This window comes from Camelus ferus, chromosome 16, assembly GCF_009834535.1.
Source record: "Camelus ferus isolate YT-003-E chromosome 16, BCGSAC_Cfer_1.0, whole genome shotgun sequence".
NCBI lineage: Eukaryota > Metazoa > Chordata > Mammalia > Artiodactyla > Camelidae > Camelus > Camelus ferus.
The window spans coordinates 14,547,555-14,565,538 of record NC_045711.1 but is presented as its reverse complement, the minus strand read 5'-3'; the positions used below and the strand labels follow the sequence as shown (position 1 = coordinate 14,565,538).

General features: G+C 45.6%; 1 protein-coding gene across 1 annotated transcript in view; it reads right to left on the bottom strand.

The window, feature by feature from the left end:
* SHISA6 (shisa family member 6) overlaps positions 1-17,984 on the bottom strand; it is a 378,159-nt gene that overhangs the window by 248,844 nt on the left and 111,331 nt on the right. The window contains exon 8 of the mRNA XM_032498808.1: positions 7,470-15,860. The gene's annotated coding sequence lies outside the window, so the exon portion shown is untranslated. The remainder of the gene's footprint in view (positions 1-7,469; positions 15,861-17,984) is intronic.

Below are 17,984 nucleotides of genomic sequence, written 5' to 3'. Positions count from 1 at the left end.
AGCAGAAAAATCTCTTCACCTAAAGCAAAGCCGTTAGGACTCCTGGCATCCAGTGATGGGGGCTCCCTCATCAGACCTGCTCCATGTTGACAAGGAGAGAAAAGAATTAAGCGCCCCTGCCTGACTTTTTTCCTCCTGTTTCATTTTTCACACTGAAATTACTCCTACCCAAGATGACTGCAAGAAGTGCAATTGTTGGTTTGCAATCTCAGGAGATCCCTCTGTTGAAATCCCAAACTACTTCTGTATGCAGAGCGCGAGGAGAGACCCAGGAAAGAGACAGAGCACTCCAGATTGGTTAACGGCAGGTTTAGTAAACCGAGGAACTTACATACAAGGCTTATCTTGGACCTGTGGCCACGAGACGAGTAGACCTCTGCAGCTGCCCACCAGAATCTTAAAAGTTTATGTAGAGGCTTTAACTGGGCTCTGCCGTGTACGCAGTCCAGGCGGTTTTAGCCACACATCACCCTCTCAAGGCTGCATCCTTGAAAACAGCTCCCACTGTGGGAACAGTGGGCAGAATGTACATTCAAGGACGGGGCACGGTGAGGCGCCTCTGATTGCCCCCAGTCCAGCTTGCAGGTCCACCGGGGGTCATGTCCTCTCAACGGCTCCATCAACAATGTTTATGAGACATCTGTTCATTTCTCTTTTACCATTGAAGTGTCTAAACAACCAAGGGCAGCTCCAAGAGGAGCCCTCAAATTTCCAGGGCTGCTATGTCCTTCCTGCAGGGCTAGCTCACTTCCACGGGGGACTCTGGGGCTCTTAGGTGGCTGGATGCAAGAGGCATTAGAGTCCGAACCCTCGCCCAGCATCTAGGGTCTAGACCGTGACATCCAGACATGGCCAACTGCATTACTAAGGTGATCAAAGGCGATGCCATACCAGCAGTTTACTGTTGCAGACTCCATCCGTTCCTCTCCTGGATGCCTTCCTCTGAAGCTACTCATCCAGGAGAAGTCTGTCTTTAGTTACTCCCCCTTGAACTGTCTTCAGGGAGCTTGCTACATTTTCTTTTCTGATCTGCAAGGGGAATTCCTAAGGGTATATTAGTGCAAAGGTGACTGCACTCACTTCCTGGTGCTGCCTAGAAAGCTCGCTGGGTACTCTTCTCTGCAACCCCCTCACACGTGTAAATCTGTGATTCAATTTCATTATCCTGTTTTAGCCCTTGAGCAGCTCTGCTGTTACTGCGGCGGAAACAAGAAGCTACAATATTCACTGATGTATTTACAGAAGACGTAATAAAATCTGGCCCCAGAGGTCAGAGGGTTCCTATCCCATGGAAAGTAGTACGTGCTTAGGCATCGGGATTAAATACACACATCATACTAGGGTTTCAGCTCATTTGCCTAATATATTTGAAAATGACTCAATTTACTGCAAACTAAGATTTAGGAAGATCAGGTTTACAGGTTGACAAATTAGCATTTGTCTGCACATATTTCACTATTTTGCATAATTAATTCCTCCCCACAGTACACAGGCATTTTCCTCTACAACAAAACCAGCCTATTTCTCATTCCCTTCCTGTTAGCATCATGTAAATGGTATTGATTCAGAAGATGCATATTCTTTCCCAAAGCACCCCTTGGAACATGACTGAGAGTTTCATCCCAATCATTATCAGCTGTTTATTATCCAGCTTCCCAAATCTCATTCACAAAAGAAAATTAGAAAAGGAAAAGTTGAGTCATAAAAAACAAAGATGGTGCTGATGAAATGGGTTCTCCTGATTCAGATGAACTAAGTGTATCAGCTAGCGTTACAAGGACCAGAGAAGAAAGAAGCTAATTAAAACTGTCTCTAACGATAGAGAAGATACACCGATTCATTTGCCTGAAAAATGCATAGGTACAGCAGCTGAATAATGTCACCAGGGGCTTTGTTTTTTTATCTCTCACGACATTTTCTTCTCTGAGTTGTCTTCTCCTAAGGCTGGCTCTCCTCTTCATCCTAGGATAGCGTTCACAAGCCACACCGTTGCAGCAAGACAGAGGTGCCATAAAGATGGTATCAACAAAAGTCCCAAGTACTGCTCTGAGTGGATGGCTAAGGTCACGTGCCCACCACTGAGCCAATCACTGCAGCCAGGCAGAACAAATGCCCTGACTGGTTACATGCTTTTTCTCTGGAACTGGGGTGAAACCAGCTTCCCTAGGCCAACGTGCATCCCCAACCAAAACTGGGAGCCGTCAGAAAGAAAGCAGTGTTGCGGGGTGGGGAGACACACAAGGAAGCTACTAAAAAAAAATTTTACTAAAGCAGAGAAAGGTAACCCTGAACTGCAGAAAAATCTGCATTTCTTTTATTCTGCAGTTTCTTCCCAGAGTAAGTCAAATTAGGCCAACCAAGTGTTGACAGGCATGCTCTTGAATGAATAGACATGGTTGATTGGCAATTAGCCTCTCAATCGTATATAAGCACACCAATCTTTTTTTTTTGTTTTTTAAGTAGGTACTTAAATAGCGTTTGCTCTTTGAAGGCAGGCACACCCAGTCATTTTATGAAGTACAGCTCATTTTTGTGTGTTTGAAATCTTGAGATCGCTGGGGCAGGAGTGGCAATGGTTGGCAATTGAGGCCTTGAGTGGAACAAGAAAGAGGCACCACCGCTTCCTGCCCTGCCTTCTCTCTTGTAAAACTGGGCAAAGCAAAGGGTGTGGAAGACTCAGCTAAGAAAGTGTGCAATGGAGGCTGCACAGGGACAACAGGTCTGAATTTCCACCGGATCAGGGAAGCACCTGAGATGTTCCAGCACGGCAGCCGTCTTGAGGAGTGTAAACATAATACCACAACGTGTTTAAATGATTGTTCACGTGGAAAACCTCTCCCTGATTGGAAATAGCAGGGAAGAGATGGTACCTGCCAGGAATGACTGAGTCTTTCTACTGCAGTGGAACTTGGATAACTTCACAATCACTGACTAAGCAGCATCTGCAAGGATGCATCTGATTCTTTGTCCTTGCCCATGTCAGACATAACTAATCAATCAACACACACATTTCTGCTAAGCCTGGAAATGACTTCGCAATCTCTCTTGATAAAGTGCTCCGGGGAGCCACTACCAATTGATCAGGCTTGGAGGTAGAGATAAAACCTGCTTGATGTAACAAATTTTGCCTGATCCTTTCCCATTTTCATTTTCTGTGATGTTTCTCCTAAGGACAGAATCCCTCTGGGGGGCTCATTTATTCCCTGGGCTGATCTGAGGAACAGATGAATCCTCTTCTTCCTGAAGTTCACCATCTCTTTTCATGGTTCTCAGGTGCCTCCTACAGGAACATTTCTTCTAGGATTATTTTTAAGCATACCCAGTTATCCCCAAGTCTCTCCTTTTTTGTAATATGTAACTGCCAGCGATTGATTGATCGATTTGCCCTTTCTTTTTTGTTAACTACCATTCACGCCTCTCTTTGGGGTTTGTCCCTCTATACTCCATTGCAGGAAGGGATGTAGCCACACAATGCCCCTTTTTTAAAAATCCCCTCTTCATCTTCAGTAAACGCACCCAGCTTTCCAGGTCAAGTAAGATTCATTTTGTATCATCTGGACCTGTTATTTCTTAGTGCGAAATCAATGCTCTCCCTGCATCAGAATTTGCTAGGGTGGGGTTCTTATCAGAAATAGAACTTCTGAGCCTCATTCCAAAGCCAACAAAGCAGAATTTCTAGGGATCTGATTTTCTTAGCCAACTCTCAAGGTGATTCTTAGGCCCACTAAAGTTTGAAAATAACTGTTACAGGAAGCAGGGAGTTGGGGGGAAATTGTGGTAAGCCTGCCCAGACAGAAAGAGTCTTAAAAGGTTTTAACATTGGTATATCCTGAGCACTATTGACTTTTAGGTGGAGCTCTGTCTGATCCTTCTTAAGCTTTCACCGACTCACTTCTGAAAGTCAGACTAGAACACAGCCAGATTAAGAGACAGGCCAATGGAACATTTATATGGGACATGTGTCTAAGAGTACCACCAAAATATCACCGAAAATAAAACAGAGTGGAGAATAATGGACTTACTAGAATGTTCTTAGGAAGAGCTGTGAGTTGGAAGGAACATTCTGATGAGTTCTTAGGGAGTAAACATCCAAGAAGCTTGCCCAGATAATAATAATACAAATAACACTGCTGGAGACAGTCCATGGCCTTCTAAGAAGATTGGGTGCGGTCAAGTGTAAGGCTGCATGGAAGGTTCGAGGTTCGGGCCAGAACTGAAAGGTCTGGATGAGAGAACAGGCTGGGGCTGCCTGCGGCCCTCCACCACTGCTTCACCGACTACACGATCCATCACGCTTAAAACTCAATGTACCAACGAACACTCTGAGAGGCACCCCCCTTTGTAACCCTCCTAAGAAACCTGTCTATTTCAGGGTGACCCACCAGAGCTGTCCAATTCTTTCATTTTCCGTGTTCATCCTTAAGAATCAACCCCCCGGGACCCTGCCCCCTTCTGTCCAAAGTCAGCCCCACAGACTTGAGAGACCACAGGATTCTTGCGTTAAACACAGAAATGGAAGCCAATGAAGACTCTAAAATCTCAATGAAGAGCTGTCTGCATCCCTGAAGAAGCTTCTGACAAGCATGACAGGCCTCCAGAGCTAGTGGAAGTCTTCCCTCGCCGCCCAGAAACCATCCCAGGCGCTGGTTCCCTGGCACACGTCCCGCTCCTTGCGGAGGGCTTCGACCTGGACCACACGAGCCAGGTGGCCTTGCCTCATGGTGCTCTGCTTTGAAAGAGTTACTGCGTCCCCTCCACTGAGTCAAGCAAAAAGTTGGTATTTTCTGCTGCTCTGCTCTCCCCACCAAAGGGTCTGCAACATAAAAGACCGATACTTTAGATTCACAAAAATATTGAGGACTTAACGCCGTGGTTTTCATGCCGGCCATAAAATCTCGTGTCATTTTTTCTCTACCCTCTGATCCAGCCCTTTATGCTGCTCCAGTGTGTGTGTGAGAGAGGCGAGCCAGCCTGTGGCAACACAGGGAAACATACTCCTCTCCCTTGGGAGCATTCGTTTAAGTGGGCTTTTGCATAAATTTCCCCAGATAATTGCTTTTATGGGGCATTAGCAGGTGGTACACTCTTCACTTGCCCAGTACTGCTAAGCTCTCTAAAATACAAGATGAGCCCTCTTATCGCTGATTCCTTCTGTTTAGGAATTTACTAAGTTTCCAGTTCAAGATGGCGGTCTGAGCACCTGTTGCTACTTCCATAGTCTTCCAGGTTTACAATGAAATTGCACACACGCGTGCATGTGCGCACGCGCACACGCACCATGTAACAGAGCGGGGGAAAAGAAATAGATACCATCAGTAACTCTTAAATTTTGAAGTCTGGAGGATACAATATAGCCTTTATCTGATTGACAGAAAAACCAGAAGAAACCACAGTCCAAGGCTCTATTGTTAAACATCGGTCACCTCGGAGGAGACCAGAGAAGGTCCACATTAGAGTTCCCAAATGCAAGAATGGGCCACAGATCATCTTCAAGGTTTTTATTGAAGAGCTGCACTTCAAAGACTATTTCAGTGGGTCTTTTTCCCCTAAAACAGAGTGGCTGGGAGCCACGGCTTTTATCTTCAGGCCAATGCTTGAAAACTGCTTTCTAGAGAAAGTAGTTGATCTGCTACTACGAGAAATGGGTGATCTATTACTATTATTGCTTGGCAACAAGCCACTCTGAAATTTAATGATTACAAACAATTATGTGTCATCATCTCTCATCTTTCTGCGGGTTGACTGGGCTCAGTTTTATGATCTGTCTCTTACGTAGGTGCAGGGATTTGGGGTACGGGGCTGGTGGAGTCACCTGAAGCTTTCCTCCTTCATGTGTCCAGTGCCTGGGCACAAGCCACCCAAATGGCTTGGATATCTGGGGCCAGGTCAGGCCTCTGTCTCTCCCTACAGCCTCTCCATGTGCCTAGCGTTGGCTTCCTCACAGCATGGTGGTCTCCAGGGAATTGGACTTCTTACACGCTGCATCTGACTTTCCCTGGAGCTAGCGTTCTAAGAGACAGGAGGTGAGAGCTGGTCCGGGCCCAGATCTGACTGTGCCACTTCCACTATATTCTATGGATCAGAATAATCAGAGACAGACTCAAGGAAAGTGGGGGTCAAGCTCCACCTTTCAGTAGGAGAAATAAACAAATGACTTACATCTATCCTGCCCTAGGAGAACTCCTGGCGAGGGTGTTGAGCACCGCAAGGAAAATAGCAAAACTGGAGCGGTCAAGGCCTCCATTCTCAGGAAGCGTTGCACTGACAGTTGAGGGGGCCCCAGCCTGCTTTCTTATTCTTGGTCCCCAAACATTAAAAGGGAGCCTGCCTATAATTGTGCTTGCTGACTGAAAGCTCACATTTGGTCCCTCTGTTTAAGGAAAAGGCCTGTTACGAAGGAGATGTACACAACTGCTGAGGGAATGCACACCAATTATCTACACACAGCAAAGTAGCTCATCATAGACAAATATAAAGCACTTGTGAACAAGGACTGCAAGTGTTTTAAAAACTCAGAAGCATGAAAGAGGAAGAGAAGGATCAGTAAACACAAACTAAATAATCCCGGGGGGGGGGGGGAATAGAATTTGGGGAGAAGATGAGGATTGTTTAAAACCATTCTGATTTTTGTCTGTGGGTCTGGTAGATACTGTAACTACAAATTGAGAGCAGTTTCTTTTGAAAAGGTACCAGTCAGAGAATAAGAAAGGATTTTTCAAAATCAAGGTATTACTGCAAGAATAAAGATTTCACTAGAAAGGCTGAATAATCAATCGTACAGAGATGAAGATTAGGTTTTTAATCTGGGAAATAAAATCAAAGAAATCTCTCAGAACTTGGAGCAAAAAGATAAATAAAATGTAAGGGAAAAGTTAGGAAACACAAATGTCCAATCTAGGAAAACTGACAGCAATCTAAAAGACTTCTAGAAGGAGAAGGCAGACGCATAAGAAGATAAAGCATAATTACAGGCATTAAAGAAAAAAATAAAGCTCCCTGAGCTAAGAGTAGACCTGACTCTTAAGACCGAACATCTACTGAATATGGAGAAGGATAAATGAGGAAAAAAAGTCCCATATCCTGCTGAGACTTCCTCACTCAAAACATAAAGTGAATGTGCTTAAAGCTTCCAGAGAGAAAAGAGAGGTTGCTCACAGGGAAAGATGAGCATATTAATGTGTACTTCTGGTCAGCAACACTGAATTATGGCAGAGGAGCAAAATATTTAAACTTCTAAGGAGCAGCTACTTTGGATCTGAAATTCTATACCCAGCTCAGCTATCAGTAGAATGAAGAGACAAAAAAAAAAAAAAAAAAAAAAAAAAGGAAGAAGAAGAAGTGTTTATGGGCAAACAAGTATCCAGCAAGTGTATCAGCTCTATTTCTAATATGTGAAGAGACTGCTTACTAAAGTCCGACCACAAAATGCAGAGGAACCGTTGGGGCGGGGAGGCTGGCATGAACCATACCTTGTAGATGCAGCTGAGCATCATTCAGAAGCAGGGGAAGCGAGAGAGACATTAACAGAGAATACACTGGACCGGAGTGCTTGGGAAAAAAAAAAAAAAAGATTGACAAATATGATTACCCAAACTTTCAGAAGTTTACAACAACAAAAATAAGTTTGAAATATAAGTAGCAAACCAGAAACGTATTTGTGCCATATACGACCATTAGCCGAGGGAGGGGAGACAAAGGAGGCCCCTTTTAGAGGAAGAAAACATACAATGGATATTAACCCAAAGGTGTGGTGGAGGTGGAGTCGAGAGATGCTGCTGCTCTGAGACCCTGGGGAGGAAGGACCTCTGTTCCTTAAGGCCCAGAATATTGGGGAGGAGGAGGGACTGCTCAACCCAGAGTCCTAAAGCTCCTTTTTTTAGGGGGGGGAAGGGTAATCAAGTTTGTTTATTTATTTGTATATTTATTTTAATGGAGGTACTGGGGACTGAACCAGGGACCTCTTGCATGCTAAGCATGTGCTCTACCACTGGGCTGTCCCCGCCCCTCAAATATCCTGGTGTAAATTCATAATCAGCTTTGGTTTCTCATCGTGGCGTAGTAGGAAGGGGGCTATTCTTTCACTCCGCCCTTGCAGTGCAGGATGGGGCCATGGTCTCCCTCTGGGTTCTCTCCTCCCACCACAGTTCCAGGCTTCCTTCCTCTAGGAGGCCAGAGAGGAATGAGGGGGTCATTGGAGATGACATGCACCCAACTGTAAAGCATCCTGGTCTCACTAGGCCCACCTTGTTCTATCCGGGGTTTGTTTTCGTCTTCGTTTTTTCGGTCGCCTGCATCGCTGCAGGTGCAGGCAAGGCTGTCCCGGGGTGAAGTGCGGCTTCGCTGTGGCCTCTTTCATTGCTGCCCTCTTCCTTGTTTCCTTTTGCATCTGCCAGTGGGCCACACCCTCGACCTTGCTCCTGTTGGGTATCACCGAGCTTGCCTGGCTGAGCCCTGGGCACGTCCTCAGCACTTGCCTCCTCTTCTAACTTTGGCAGCCCTCCGTGCGATGCCCTGGGATGACTGAGTGCCTCGTCCTGCTCCTGAAGGGCCCTGGGGTTCTGGGGGACGCGGCCCCTCCACCCTCTGTCAGGCACTCTGAACCACAGTCCCCACTGCCCCTCTGCTGAGGGCTTCTCCTGCAAGCTTCCTGCCTTTAGAAACCTCGGGAGAAGGGGGTGTCTGTCATCGAGCTCTTATCACTCCCAGGGACATGGTCACAGTCTCCCAGGGATCTTCTCACGGTGCCCTGCTCCGAGTGGACGCTTGCCCCTCCTCCCTGCTTGGACTGGCCTTCCCCCCAAGTGATGCTCTAGGAGCCCTCTTCCCTGCCTCCCACGGAGAAGGAGGAGTAACCACGCCCCACAGACACGACTTCAAGCCTCTAACTATTCTTCTGTCCATCCCTTTTTGCTAACCTCACTCTCATACCCTTCCAGAGTCCACCAGAGAGCTTCCCTCTTTGCCCAATGAATCTCCAAACCACAGAACATCACCCAGCTCCCAGGCCAGACCCCACCTGCCAGTCCCACCTCATAGCTACCTACCGGTTCTGCCAGGGATTCCTAAGGCCGGCTGTGGTGCTGTGGAAGGGAAAAGCCACACCCGCCTCTGAAATGTCGGAAGACTGTCTTGACTGCGGCCATTCAGATACTGAAAATGGTTTCATTCAGATTCCGTTTTCGCCTCTCTTTACATGTGAAAAGACAAGAGCATTAGTTAACATACGACTCGATGTGAAAAAAAACATAAATAGAAATCGTAACAAAAGTCTAACCTTTAAAGGGTTCAAATTTAAAATCTCTGAGAAAGCGAGTGATTATTTCATTGATGTGGTTTCTCTACCCACTCTCAAAACCTGCAGGTGTTAAATGAGCTGCACAAGGATTTCTCTCTGCTTCCGAGTCTGCAGTAGAAACATGCTAATGAGAATTAGAGGAAATTAATGGGAGAGGGTCCAGGAGGCCACAGGAGAAGTTCGGCACCCTTCCTGCGTGGTAAATTCACAGAAAAGCTGCTTTAATTTACCACGACCCAGGAGCTTATAAGTAAAAACAAAAAACAAAAAAATGTGCAAAGCTACACCCTTAACCATTCCTTTCTCCTAACACACAATTCTAAAAAATGCCAAAGGTAATGTCAGTTTCAAAAGAGCTGTTGGCCGAAACCTGTGTTCTCGCAACTGCTCAAAAGAAGAGCCCGCTCTATGTTCATGTTGATGGTGATGTGATTATTGTATAAGGCTGACTTCAGCAGGAAAGGCGGGGCTCTTTAGCAAGCAAAAGGTTTATTTGGTCCAAGTGGCTCACTTTACAGATTAAAAAACCTGAGGTCCAAGAGATTTAGATGGTACCTAAAGTCTGTGTCAGTGTTGGGACTTGAATTCATGCCTAGATGTCAAACCTACTCTGTTCCAGTGATGGTGACACAGGTTTTGACAGGGATGGTAATACTAGCTCTGATCCCAGGCCACTGATGCCAATGACCGAAAGGGTGGTGTAAAAAACGAATTATCACAAACTGCAATTACATAGAGCTGGGGGGCCGGAAGGGGGAGCTCTCAAGCCCCGAGATGATAGCAGAGCCCAATGGGAACAAGACAGACTCCCTGGCAACGACTCAGCCAACGAAAAGCCGTGGACTCTCTGCTTATTAGCACCCTCGCCACTCCCTTTTCCCTTCTAAAAACCATTCTCCTCCCCTTGCTGTCCAGGGACTTACACATAACTTGCCAGGGTTGCAGACCCCGGAATTGTGACTTTCTGCTGATTCTGAATAAACCCACCTTGGCTGGGGAGATACCCAGCAGTCTGTTCGTTTCGGGTCAACAGTGGTGACTGCTGAGCTTAACCTGAAGGCCAGCACTCAGTTCATTACCAGCATTCCGCCAAATTCGGTCTGGCAAACGTTTACTGAATACCAGCTGTCCTGGGCACTGGCACTGAGCTCAGATAATTCTTGGTCTTAGCCAGAGAGGCGAGTGACCGGTGTCCACACGAGTACATTCAAGCCACGATGATACAGGCTAAGCGAAGTGCGAAGGGGAACAAAGACAAAGAAGTGATTCATTCCACGTCAGGCCAAGGAGGGTGGGGAGGCTTTCAAGAAAGAACGGAGGAAAGTAGGGAGTTTTTTTAGCAGAGATGAGGACCAAACTGGCTCCGAAAAGATAAGGTGTTCATCAAGAGAAAAGTGGGAAGACTGGGAAAGCATGAACAAAAATAGTCCTGAAAGGACGCAGCAAGTCTGGATAATGGGAGGTGAGTCCAATTTGCAGAAAGGCTGGAAACTCAGCCGGAGCTAAGCTGGGTTTGTATGACCTTCTGCCCCACGCTGGTGATTTTGTTCTTTATCTTGCAAATGATGGAGAGGCAATGGAGGATTTTTTTTTTTAAAGAATGAGAGATAGGATTTCTGTTTTAGAAAATGATTCTGTTGGCATATCAAAGGATGGATGGGATGGTAGACAGTCTAAAAGCGGGAAGATCAAGAACCAGCAACTGAAATCATAGCAGAGAGAAGTAAATGCTCAACCAAAGCCATGTTGGTGGGGATGGAGAGGAGGACTGGGTTCTGAGCGACGTGTCCAAAGTAGAATCGGCAAGAGGATGTGGCATCCGATCACTCCTGGTGAGGGTACTGCTGATGCGATGTTTAAAGGAACGTTCACAGAGATGGTGGAGCTGAGTCCGAGCCCGCCTTCCTCCCTGCATGGCGTGGACTGCCCGTCTGGCTCCTGAACATCGAACTTGGTTCTGCTCCTGTTTTGCCCTCTGCCTGGCACGCTCAGCTCCAGATTTTTGTATAACGGGATCCCCATCCTTCAGGTCCTGTTGAAGGTTTGGATTGTGTCCTCCCCAAATTCATACGTTGAAGTCCTAACACCTAGTGCCTTGGAATGTACCACGCTGGGAAGTAGGGCCATTGCAGATGCAGTTAATTAAATTAGCATGTGGGTCTCTAATGCAATGTGGGTGGTGTCCTTATAAAAAAGGGAAACTGCACCACCTTTTCTGCCCCAGCCCTGGAAGTCAGACAGTGTCTACTTCTCTCTACTCTCTTGGTCACAGCAGCCATAAGCCCATCCAACTGAAGGAGGGAGGGGGACCCGGACCCCACCTCTTGAAGGGACGGAGGTGAGATCATACCGCATAAGAGGATATGGGATGAGAGAGATTTTGCGGTAGTTATCTTTGGAAAATGGAGTTTGCCACAGATTCCTATTCAACATCTGATTTTTGGGTTTTGCTCCAAGACATTCTGATTTCTGGGTCTCAGTCCAAGATTGGAAGACCTTTGGGGGTTCCTGAGGATGCATATTTTAAACAAGCATTTCAGATGTTTTTGATGCTGAGGTCCACAGCCCCCTGTCCAACAACCCTCCTTCAGGCCTGGTTAACCTCTTGGCAGCTGCATTTAACTGCACAAGCCAGGTCACTGAATGGAAGATGGAGAGCTACAAGAAGCCAAAATGCCAGGGCTCCTAAATCTATAAAAATGAGCTTTTAATGTAACAATAAATATTGAGATTAACCATGACTATACTGACATACAAATTTCAAAATAGTATTGGAGAAATATTGCCGAAATGAAAAAACTGAAACCAAATTTGATACTCTTAATAATACAGCTGTTCTCAGTTTCTGCCTAATGACATCCTCCCAGGCCTAAATTGTCAATTTACTGTAAATCCCTTTCCAATATCGGAGAGTTTCTCAAGGTGCACTTGTGCTCTCTGTAATCACTGTGGCTGCTTTAAAAACCCCTCAGCTTGACATTTTTTTAGAGCAGCTACCCCAGTGCTCACCTGACCTTTCAGGTTAATACTAGTTTTTTGGTTTTTTTTTTTTTTTTTTTTTTGCTCACATTCTCTGATTCACACACACCCCGGTCCTTCAGACAAGTCAAGACCCCACAAACCAATATAACCTCATCAACTTCAATTCCTAGGATGACCTTACTCTGCATTTGGTGTTTTTTGGCAACAGGTTACAAACCAATCCTAAGTCCCTCGCAGGCTTTTGTGAGAAATCACAATGGCTCACATCACTTAAAATTTTTTTAATGCTGTTAATTTCCTGAAAAAACTTGAACCTGATTTCTTTCCAGAAATTGTCCTTGAATTGATTACTTATTCCCCACCCCCACACACAACCATTCTTAATCTTGTAAAGATAATCTGAATATAGCCGTGAAGTCCTTAAGATTTAGAGTGGATTCCTCTCAGTTTGGTAAGAGCAGGGTGCTCTGGGCCGTGTATGAACAATTCCTGGAAACTGGCCGTTAGGAGACTGCGAGGCAGATCCGAGGAGCTCTGAAGATAAAGCTGAGGTGGGGAAGGGGCCAGGTCAGTTCCGAGGCAAGGGGATACAGGATCGGAGACCAGCACACATCCCGGGGTCTAGAAGAGGCAGCTGCTGAGCTGAGCATGGCTGTAAGGAGCGTGAAAGCAAAGCCAGGTAGACTGAGAACAGAACCAGGTAGCCAGGAAGGTCACAAGTGGCCCCTCTGTGGACAAGAAGCCTTTGGCATATGGCCCACCTGTCTCTGGGAAGTGGCTGGCAGTCCCTCAGTGGCACAGAGTGGCTAGCACCCTGATGCTGGTGGTGCCTGCTCGGAGCACGTGGGTGTCGGGACCCGATCTCTACAGGGCCACCTCAGCCCTGTGTCCAGGGGACTGCTGGGGGTGACTCAAGGCCAGGCGGCCAGACTCACAGCCCCAGTGCTTCCCTTGCCCTCCCCTTTGGCTTCCAGAACTATGACCTCAGGAGGGAAGGATGCTCATGGGTTCTGGAGACGGGGGCGTCGGGAGGGAGAGCATCCCTGAGTCAACTGCGGGATGCTGCCCTTTAGGAAGTTAATTAGGACTTGGGTTTTCTATGATAACGATTGTCATCATCATTCCTGCCGAGATTCCTTACTGCTCCGCGAGGAATTCTGCCAGCAAACCTGTGTTGTCTTCCTGTTTATTGTGCCAGCCTTCCTCATTTTCCCTCTCTTCCTTTCCTCACCCACCTGCTTTCCCCCTCCTCCTCCTTTTCTCCCATTTCCTCCTTTTCTCCACCCATCTCCGTTTACAATAACTGAGTCATAGAGCATAGAGACGAAGGGCAGTCAAACCAAGACTGCCTTGTCTAACCTCGACCCTTTACGCCTGATTACCCTGCATTCAGAGAGGGGGTGACAGCTGTGGCCACGCGGCTGGCTTGGGACAGATCCGAGCAGAATACCCAGCACTCCGGAGGCATCCGATGTTCTCTTTGTTGCTCCAAGCAGCTGCATCCTCCTGTCTTCCTTTTTTCTCACCGCTTGCCTGCCTGCCTTCCTCCTTCTGAGTCTAGGAAAGATGGGCAGGCTCCTGAGGACTCCCAGAACAAGAAAAGCTGTGTGTTTGTGGTGTGAACAGCTTGTAAGCGGCAAGAACCACAGGTCAGATACCACCTCTGGAAGCCCCCAAGGGCTCCATGCCCAAATGTGTCCCAACAAAGACCCACACCTCCCTTCCCTCAGGCACGGAGCACTGGAGGGGTCATTTCTGACTCACAAAGCGAAAATTGGTTGTTTGGTGATGGCTCCGGCCAGGAGCCACTGAATCCCAGCCATCAAGTTACTGACTTTATTGCAAATAGCAACTTTTCTGCTGCAAATGAAGCTGCTGATGAAACGCTGGTTTCCAGCTGGGTGCCTCCAACCGCGTGCGAATTGTTTGTAGGCAGGCACGCTGCAATGTGGGCCCCTTCTTGGTCATTTATTTTTCCTGTCTTTGCAGAGGTTGTGGGTGCTGGGAAGCACCCCAGAACTCACCCCTGCAGACCAAGGTCTCAGAAATCCCAGCATCTGCTGTTCCTTCTCTGCATGGTGCACAGTGATCGAATCCTAAAATGCCTGAATTGAAGGGGATCCCAGAAATCACCTCATGCCCTATTCTTTTATTTTATAGCTGATGAATTTGAGCCCTAGATAAATTAGAGTCTGGCATTTAGTAAAGTTCAGAAGCAACGCAACTTAGGAAGGAGGGGAAGGGTGGAAAGGTGGACTAATATTTGTTGACCTCCTACTATGTGTCAGGCGTAAAACTGTAATCTCCCTTCATTTTCTGCAGCCCAGCCGACTTGCCAGTACTTAGAAATGAAGGAGAAAGATCTTCCCCAGGTATGACATGACCTCTGTCCCCAGCCCTGCCCAGAAACTGCTTCTGCTCTCTTGGCCTGAATTCTCCTTCACATACACAGCCCACGAAGGTGTATTTACTGCAAGCATCATACAGACTGTTGGACACATATTAAAAATATCCTTAAGGAGAGAATGGACTACATGAAAAGACAGCAGGGTAAAATGAAAAAGGAGATGGTGAAATACAGCAACAAAACCAATACTTTAACAGCAATTGAAGAAAAAAAGTAAACTGATTCTGTAGGAAAAAAATCAGTGTAAGTGACATAGATCAATGGAGAAGTTCTCCAGGAATATAGAGGCAATGGGGAGAGAAATTCCAATTAGCAAGATAATAGATAAACAGAACAGAGAATATAAAATCAGCATACAGGTAACTACTATTCTTGAATCAGAAAACAGTACAATTAAACTGGAAGCAATAATCAAAGATAGAGTAGAAGAAACTCTTTCCGAGATGAAGAGAGACCTGTGTGTACACAGAGCATAAGCGTCACTGCGCAGTAACAATGTATATGCCTTGTTTTAAACACTTAGAAAGAAGAGTTCAAAAATAATTGCATGTCGTTCATCTTCTTAGGCGGAACCACTGCTCACATTTTGGTGTACCTACTGGCCTTTGTCTTTTTCATAGCTTATTTGGCTATATTAGTATTTTGAAAGAATTTTTGAAAATTCTATTTTGTGGAAGGGATAAAAATAGGGACCAGCATGGGAGTGGAGGTGGCTGCCGGAATTAGAGCGACAGATACTTGAAAAATGAGGGGCCTCAGGGCTGGGACCCTTGGTCAACTACCCCTCCTCTCTTCAGGTGTTCCCTGCCAAAGGAAACTTAGACATTTTGAATTTTGTTCTGGAAAGTACCGACCCACAACCGTGGATCAGTTTTGTTTGTAAAAGGGAAGAAAAACACAGCGTAGTGGGTTAGTCTCCCCGTTGCAGGGTTGAACCACTTGTTCTTGTTTGTGGGCGTGTCAGTGTCCAGGTTGGGGGTCTCTTTGGCTATCTTTAGGAAAAGCACGGACAACTCTGTGTGGAGTGGGTCGGAAACCTACCTGCCTTAAGGTAGGGGGCGGGACGGAGTGAACCCTGAAGACCCCTTTCTGTTCTGTTGGCTTGTGTCTCCGTGGTGCCATTGGACCCACTTCCAGGCAGTTCACCAGTAGTGTTACATCGCTGTGATTCACACGCTGTGTGGGAACAATGAGCAGGTAGGAAATCAGGGGGGAGGGAGCTCAGGTCCTAACGAGCACATCAGTTACAATAACGATAAACTCTCTGTCTTTCCCGCCACTGATCTTCACATTGCTCGGCTGTCGATTTTACAAACAAGCAGAAGGAAGGAAAAATCTGCTGTAATCCCCCCGCCCGTTTAATTACCAGTAACTTGCAGGTGTATGTCCTTTGAAGCTTTACCCTGTCCATATGTTCAACATGATTTTGATCATATGCTATAGTTTAAATTGTAGAGAACTCTTATTTGAAATTCCATCTATTTTTCAGATATGAAAAGTAGATGCTCACTGTAGACAATTTTCCAGAGTACAAAAATATAATGAAGAAAATTTTTAAAACCATCCGAATGTCCACCACTTAGACACAATATTGTTAGCATTGGGTGTATATCCTACAATAAAACCATTGTCTTTCCTGATTGTAGCAGGCTTATAAACCAATTGTAGCAATTCAGACAGCACAAAAATATGAAAAGTAGAGTGAAGTCCCTTGCCTTACACCCTTCCCAAAATGGGCACTGGTAAGTTTTCTGTCTATTCTTCCAGAATTTTTCCTAAGCATAGACATGTGTGTATATGTACGTGCATGCCTGTTTCTTTATTAATTTTTTACAAATTTGGATAACAGTGTATATTCACTTTTCCCATCCTCTTTTTGTATTTAGCACCAAGATGTGGCAACACTATTATTTATTTTACAGACGTTCCCCCTGATTCATATTTAGGTTTATTCCTATATTTTTATTACAAACAAACTTGCAAGGAATATCCTTTTACATGTGGCTTCTCACACTTGCATAAATATCTTTGTAGGAACCATAGTGTCAAAAGGCTCACAATTTTAAAATGTTGATAAAATGTACATTCAAGGGGAGTGTTCCAGTCCCACCTCCACCGCCAATGTATGGTATTACCTGTTGGCACAATATAGGATCCTTAAAATATTTTTAATATTTGAAAATATGATCACTGAAGAATCGCAGGATTATTTTAATTTCTATTCATTTCATAACGGGTGGCACAGTGTATCTTATGTTTATAGCCATTTTCACTTGTTCTGTAAATTGCCATTCTTACTTTTTCCCACTTCCTTCTGGACTGTTTCCTGTTGTCTTACTTACATGGAGAAACACTCTATACATTATAGCTATCGACCTCCATTGAAGTTTTAAATAAACATAAAATTTCCACTCAAGTTCCTGGACAATGAAAATATCAGCATATTGCTTTGTGGATAGTTTTTTTTTGGTAGCGAAAAATGGAGATTTTTGATTTAGCAGTTCTGGTGTGCTGTGCAAATTGTGTACATAATTTAACTAACAAATGACATAACAAAACTATGCGAGATACCATTTTAAGTGCTCAACAAACTTAGCAAGAACTGTGAGGTGGTCAATATGGCACGAGAAAACATACTTTCTGGGAAAAATACATTTCTAAGCGTGAACATCCTTTCTGAAGGAAGCACGACAGAACCAAGTTCTCCCCAGTGGGATTCAGAATCCACCTGAACACAGAATGAACTGAATTCCTAGCTTAGGAACCAGGCTGAGTAAGGAAATTCTTTCAAGCCCCCTTTGTATTGTAATAAGATTAGCAAGGAGAGGAAAGGACAGACCCTCACCCCCTACATACACAGGCGCGCGCGCGCGCGCACACACACACACACACATCCCCACACTGAGGCAAGAACCAGAAGTCAGTGTTCCCTTAGATGCAGACTTTGAGTTTCTAATCCAGAGTGAAGTTATTGAAGAAGGCAGAAATGTGTTTCTACCTATTTTCAAGTAGACAGACTGACCCCTGGCATCACACAGGTGGTCTGCCAAGATTACTTTCAATCCTTTATGAGCCGCCTTGAGACACAGGGAAGATTTCCTCCCATGCTGGCAATAGGTTTGACTGCCAAGCTTGGAGTGCTTCTTTGCTAACTTCATAGGCATTTCAGCGAGGAAGTTAGAGTGATTGTTCAGGGCTGCCATCCAGAGCCATTTAATTTTGTGAGAGGCAGGAGGAATGAAGCAGGTGTATGAGTCCCTGTGTCTGTGCAGGGAGGTGTCCGTGTGAACTTGCAATTAA